The following is a 7,417-nucleotide window of genomic DNA, read 5'->3' as shown; positions in this document are numbered from 1 at the left end:
CTTTCTTTCTTTCTTTCTTTCTTTCTTTCTTTCTTTCTTTCTTTCTTTCTTTCTTTCTTTCTTTCTTTCTTTCTTTCCACTCCTATCCCTACCTCCCTTCCTTTCTTCCCTTCATTCTTTCCTTCCTCCTTCCTTCCTTTCTATTCCCCTAGAGAAAATGATAAGTGGCTTTTTAGAAGTTTTTTTTTTTTAATTTAAGGCAACAGTTTTCAGGTAATCAAAATGTATTTTGTTGGGAAACCTAAATTTAAAAATCAATTTTCTACATATCTGAAACACGCCATAAATTGAGAGTAAGAATAAAGGATTTTAATCCTTTTGATAATACAGCAATCCTGTACTTTCTAATAGGTTTCTTGTTAAACCACAGAATCTCAGAGTTTTAAGGAATCTCAGAGGCTGAGGTCATCTAATCCAACATATACCAAAAAATGCTAATATATACATATATATGACAAATAACCTTTTGATTGAAGATTTGAAGGGACAGAGAGCACCCTGCTTCCTAACTGTCCAATTCCAATTTTGAAGAGTTCCAATTTTCAGGATTTTTTCCTTAGTTACAGTCCAAATTTGCTTGAAAATAGGAAAAAATCTGATAATTCTTTCAAAAGACAGTCTTTAAAATAGCTGAAGACATCTATCATGCTCTCACCACAATCTCAAATCTACTCTTCCTCAGGATTAACACAGACAGTTTCTTCAATACTTCATATGGAATAAAGAAAAAGTCCATTATTCTAGTTGCCTTCCTGAAGATGCTCTACATATTATCTCAAGGTCTTTCCTAAAATGGAGAGCTTAGGACTGTGGGGCATTTAGGTGTTTGAAGGGATAGAGTCCTGAGACTGGAATCAGGAAAACCTGAGTTCAAAACTGGCCTCAGACTCCTACTAATCACGTGATTATAGGCAAGGCACCAACCTATATTTGCTTCAGGTTTCTCAACTATAAAATGGGGATAATAATATTTACCTCCTAGGATTATTGTGAGGATCAAATAAGATAATAATTATAAAGAGCCTGGCAGAGAATAAGTACTATGTAAATGTTAATTATTGTTATTATCATTAAACAATACACTACAGAAAGAGCATATCTTTTGCCTGGACATTATATCTTTTTTAGTATAACTTAAGATCCCATTCTTTCTTTCTTTTTTTTTTTTTTGTAATTTAAGAGTTTGATTTTTCTTGAATCCCAATTTGTTTTCAATTCAAGAGTTTATTGTATATTAGTTTTTTTTTTTTTTAATATAGAATGTACTTGCCCTTCTAAATAACGTTATAATGGTCTTTAGGTTCTCAGGTCAGTCCAAGAAGTCTACTTAAGTTGCAACATAGCTAAACAACAGTAATCCTATAGGATCCAGAGGAGGAGTGGGAAATCTTTGGCCTTGAGGCCACACACGGCCTTCTAAGTCCTTGTATTTGGTCTTTTGACTGAGTCCAAGTTTTACAGAGCAAATCATTTTATTAAGGGGCTTTGTTCTGTGAAGTTTGGATTTAGTCAAAGGACTCCACTTAAGGACCTAGAGGGCCAGACGTACTCTTGAGGCTGCAGGTTTCCCACCCCTAATCTAGACACTTTTCATAACATTGTTTCTATTTGAAAATGTTTTGTTTCAAGATTCAAAGGACTTATCTCCCCACCTTTCCAAATAAGTAATGGGAGCCCCTAATATGCCCTCCAAGCACATGTCTGCCTAAAACTCAAAGGGTGAAAAATGGCACAGGTTATGGAGTTTTAGAAAGCTGAGGAGGGATGAAGATTCTTTGGGTAGGGTTTGGATGCTGGAGAGTGCAGGGACTTGATCATTTTCCCAGGGTTATGGAGAGATAATCTAGTAGTAATTATCAATAATAAATTTATTATTAAAACAATAGTGATTATAAGCACAGGCACCATCAGGACTAAGGTGCTATTAGGCTATTCAATAGTTCAGTAGAGGAGAAATGGAAAGTATGGCCTAACATGTACTTTGGAGATAAGGTTCTGCTTCAATTGACCATGTTGGCTTTCTTTCTTAATAACATTTTTGGCAAAGATATTGGAGTTGTTTGCTATTTCCTTTTCCAGATCATTTTACAGATGAAGAAATTGAGGAAACAGGGTTAAATGACTTGTCCAGGGTCACACAGCTAGTAAGTGTCTGAGGATGGATTTGAAATCAGGAAGATGGATCTTCCTGACTCCAGGCCCAGTGCTCTCTCCATTATGTCATCTAACTGCACTCTTAATAACAAAGATGATCAATAATTGAGTGGGACACACACACACACATATATATATATATGTATATATATAATATATGCACACACACATATATATTCACACACATGTATATATGTATGCATGTAAGTATATAACTGGTTGATATTGTCTGAATGAAGGAAAAATGAACAATTAAAGAAGTCATACCTTGAATTAGCAGGATATTCCCTTAAGGAACTCAGTGTGCTTCATCTATACTCCTGATGCCTTCCTTCTGCCGATTATCTCTAATTTATTCTGTATATATCTAATTGGACTTAGTGATTTGAATGTATCCCATTTAGACTGTGAGATCCTTAAGAACAAATCTTTTGCATTTTTTGTATCCTAAATATTTAGTACAGTGTCTGGCATACAGTAAGCATTTTAAAATGTTTGTTAACTGACATTTACATACACATTATCACAAATTAAGTAGGCAGTTAGGGAGATAATATAAACCTTAATGTGCAGTTGAAGAAACTGAAGCAGAAAAGCTACATGACTTTTTTAGTTTTACTTCTCTTGGCAAAGTTGGCTCTAGATTCATATTTTTCTAGCAAACACACAGATGTAGAAATAGCAAGAGAAAAGTAAAATTGTCTTATTCCCATTCCAATATTCTCATTATTTCTTATATAAATCCCTTCTTTTGTATTAGAACTGTGTTTAAATTAAAAAGTTTCAAAATCTGTGCAATATTATAATTTTTATCACAAATATTTTAACTGATATTTCTATATAGTGTAGATTTTGAAGTGTACCATTTACATTAGAATGCTTCATTCATCAATCCTTTCCATTTGTTAGTTCAGACTAAACTTTCTATCTCTCTCACACACATACATGTAAACACACATGGTTCATAGCTGTGATATGAATCCATAAAAGTCAGTTTTGCTACAACAATAAATCTCAGTGTTAGCAAAATATTTCCAAATTTCTACAAATGCCCTATTTATGTTAAGCAATATTAGACGCACTTCTCTACAACAAATGACAGTATTCCCAGGAGTTTGTAATAAAGGGATTTATTAAGAAATATATTAAAATTGGCAGTTACATAATCCAAGGGACTCTAAATTTAAGAATAAAAAAAGGAGGCCTTTCCATTTTAATAGGAATTCATTAGGTTTCGTTCCACCATTTTATACAAAAGATGCTTTTGAGAAGGAAAAACAATTTACTCCCACAACTATAGGAACAACATTTTTTTATTTCTTATCTCTCCATTAGTAATTTTTAATTGCTTCACATATAGTTACTACCACTCCTATTTACAGAAATCTTGACCTCATATAGAGTGATTTCCAGGTCCATACATCCAACCAGCATCTCCCTCCTGAATTATGGCACTACATTATAAACTTTCTTTTGGCCACCTCAAACTAGATATCTTTTATCTCTGCATCTCAGCTTCAGTATGTCTAAAACATAAATCATCATATTTTCCTCCAAATACTCCTCTTTTCCAACCTTTTCTTTAATGAAAATTGTTGAGGGTACCCTTAGTCTTCTAATTATCCAGGTTGTCAACATTTATGTAATCCTAAACTCCTCATTTGAGTATCTATACCTATATCTAATCAGAAACTTTTATTGTTTCTGTTTTTACCATATTTCTCATATTTATGTACTTGTCTCCACTCATGCAGTCTATAGCCTAATTCACATTTTCATTACCTCTCCTCTGATCTACTGTAATAACTTCCTGATGGGTCAGTCTACTTCAAGTCTCTGCACTCTTCAATCTCATCTCCTGTCATTGTAAAATTGATTTCCCTAAAATTTAAGTCTGCCCACTTCTTGACTCTACTATATACATTCACCTGACTCTCTATTTTTTCTAGGATCATATATAAAGTCCTGTCTTTGGAATTTGAAGCTTTTCACAATCTGTTCCCTTTGGACCTTTCTAGTCTCCTTACACTTCCCTCCACAGACTCTATGATAAAGCTAAGCTTCCCTACCTGTGATTCCTTGAGTAAAAACCTTCCATCTCCTGTCTCTGTGTCCTTACGATGCTTGCCTGGAATGCCTGTACTATTCTTCCACTTCTCTTTAGTTTCCATGTATTTGCCTGTTTTTCTTCAAGATTCAGTACAAATCCTACCTACTACAGGAGACCTTTCCTGATCCCTGTCCCTGTCCCAGACACCAATGCCTTCCCCTCTCAGAGTGCCTTCTATTTAGTCTGTATATATCTTATATATACACAGTTGTTTTTAAGTGGTCTTCTTCAATAGAATGTAAACTCCTCGATGTTTAGGACTGTAGTGTTTTTTTTCCCTTATTGCACTTAGCACAGTCCCTAGTACACAGTAGCAAGAGTTAAATTAATGTCTATTGACTTGATTGTACTGGTAGACAGAATTTCAACACTGAGAGTTTCCTACATTAATGTAAACCCAGGGGTATGTGCACACACATTTAGCACACTTTATGTAGCACATTGTCATGAGACAATATGAAGTAGACAGTGAAAGTATCCTCACTTTATAAATGAAGGAACTGACATATGTAGTAAAGTGATTTATACTCAAGGTCCCATGGTTATTAAAAGCCAGTCCCATGACCTGAATGCAAGTATTATGAGGTCAAAACTGATATTTTCTGCTATATCCTGGTGCTTCTTTGCCAAGCATAAACACATAAAGTGTGCCAATATGAGTAAGCCAAATATTCCTTTGGAGGGTCACAGAAACTGAATACTAAGAAAATAGCATGACATAAAATGACATAGCATAGTGTTAAAAGTCAGTTTTGAGTCTTTGCTACTCTACTTTCTAGCTGCATGACTTTGAAGAAATTATATAGGAACATAGATTTAGAGCTGGACTGGGCTAGACATCTAAGAGGGTGTGTATTCCAGCACTATTTTTTTTGCTTTTTGGAGGGGGGAAGGCAGGGCAATTGGGGTTAAGTGAGTTGCCCAAGGTCACACAGCTAGTTTTTTTTTTGGGGGGGTGTTAAGAATCTGAGGCCAGATTTTAACTCAGGTCCTCCTGACTCCAGGGCTGGTGCTCTATTTACTGCACCACCTAGACACCCCTCCAGCACATTTTTTTTTAAATAAATGAGGAAAGTAAAGCCCAGAGAGGTTAATTCACTTGTCTCATCACAATGATAGTAAATCAAAGACCAAATCCAGCACTCTTTCCCAATTGTCCATCCTACTTCCCTCTTAACATGATCATTTAAGCAAAGTCTTATGAAAATGCTAGCAATTATTATAGACTAGACCCTTTCTTAAAGTTCATTAAAATATCTTCCCCACCTTCTACTAGAGAAGTCTGACAAGACACTGAAGGCTGGATAATTGATCTTTGATTGTGATATCTCAAAAACTAATTCAACGTAGATATGCTAACATATGAAAGTATAGAGAAGTTGGGGTTTTTTTTTTGGTCGGTAGAATTTCATGCTACTTTAATACATTCAGATTGTTCATGCTGAAGCTTATGTGAACATGAAACTCGATATGAAACTATGTGCTGCTATATAGCATTGGAGTGCTGTTCTATTGTCATATGACTTCTGCTCAATTGCCATTTGTAGGTAAAACATTATTATAAAATCTTACTTGGTTGGGAATTTAAGAGAAAGTTTAAGTTATAAGAAAATCAAGAAAAATGCTTTTTGATACAGATGGAGAGGCAACATAGATTAATTTATATAACCAGAAAGATGGGTTCAATTCCTATAGTGAATATTTACTATCAACAAACCATTAAGAAAGCTCAGTCCATCCCTACCTAGATCACTTCTTGACCACCAACCCTGAATTTTCAGGATAGTAAAATTCTGTCTCTAGAATATCTTCCTCTGATCACCATTTGTCTGTGGAACCTCCATTTGAGGCAGTGTCCATAGCATCTATCCCATTATGAATCAGCTAATCCCATGGCTCCCTGAACAAATTCTCAACCCAAGGAGTTTCCCCCTTGCTTGCTTTTTATCTCCCATTTACATGTTGTCTCTCCATTTCCCCAGTAGAATATAAGCATCTTGAGGGTAAAGATTGTCCTTCTTTTTGCTTATATTTGTATTATCTGCCCTTAGCATTGTTCTCGATACAAAGTAAGCAGTTAATAAAAATATTTTATCATACTTATGCCAGACCCTTTATTAATTACTGAAAATACAAAGAAAAAAGTAAAAATAAACAGCTTCTGGACACAGGGAGCTTGCATCCTGCTAGGGCTGACAGTATACACAGATAAAATGATATTTTGAATAAATAGTAAGCTATTTAAATTTGGAACAAATAGTAGTTTAAAAAGTTAGGGCAGAAGGGCTATAGCAGTTGGTGAAATTAAGAAAGAGCCTGACTTCTGTTTGGGCTTCAGATACTTAACAACCACACACAAAAACTAGCCGTGTAACCTTGGGCAAGTTACTTAACCCCTATTGCCCTTCAAAAAAACAACAACAACAACAACAAGAAAGAGCCTGCTTGAACAATGCTTGAAATAACTGCCTCTTGAGTTTACTGATGGATGTTCTGAGTCAAAAGGGAAAAGGAAGTACATTTTAGCCAGTGCAAAAGCAAAGAGTCAGAAGACTGTATGTTACAAACAAAGTGGAAGATAGGGGCCAGATTAGAGTGTGTTGTGTGACCAGTGCCACAACAATCACTTAACTTTACTCCTCTGCAATATAGGGGTATGAGCTGAGTTGCACCTATTTTATTGGGTATTTGTGAGGCACAAATAAGATGACATATATCAGTTACCTTGCAAAGTTTAAAGCAGTAACTACATGTCAGTTATTATGAAGGGCAGTCCTATGCAGGTGAGGAATTTCTGTAGTGTCCTTGGGCCAACAGTCTTTTAGAATCCATGCTTTCTTCATATCTCAGTTCAAACACCACTTCTTATGTGATGCATCTCCTGATTCCTCTAGCTGCTAGTGTAACCATCCTGCCCAACCATCTTATATTTATATTTTTATATGTTGCATATGTTTATACATATACATGTTGTCTCTCTCAATAAAATGTAAGTTTCCTGAGTCAGGAAGCTTAAGCTTCTTTTGTCTAGTACATAAGAAGTATTTAACAAATACTTGCTGAATGAACGTGGAAAATGCCATGTGAATACTTAAAGGAACATAATCTGGTACAATTGAAAGACAACCATATCTAAAACTGAGAAGACTTGGG

At 35.1% G+C, this 7,417-nt stretch overlaps 1 protein-coding gene across 3 annotated transcripts in view; it reads right to left on the bottom strand.

Annotated features, from left to right (window-relative positions):
- SYNDIG1 (synapse differentiation inducing 1) overlaps window positions 1–7,417 on the bottom strand; it is a 306,761-nt gene that overhangs the window by 175,472 nt on the left and 123,872 nt on the right. The gene's annotated exons all lie outside the window — the stretch shown is intronic.

This window comes from Petaurus breviceps, unplaced genomic scaffold, assembly GCF_028583685.1.
Source record: "Petaurus breviceps papuanus isolate PSGF00001 unplaced genomic scaffold, PetGlider_PUasm1.0 90919, whole genome shotgun sequence".
Classification (NCBI taxonomy): Eukaryota; Metazoa; Chordata; class Mammalia; order Diprotodontia; family Petauridae; genus Petaurus; species Petaurus breviceps.
This window is presented reverse-complemented; position numbering and strand designations above follow the sequence as displayed.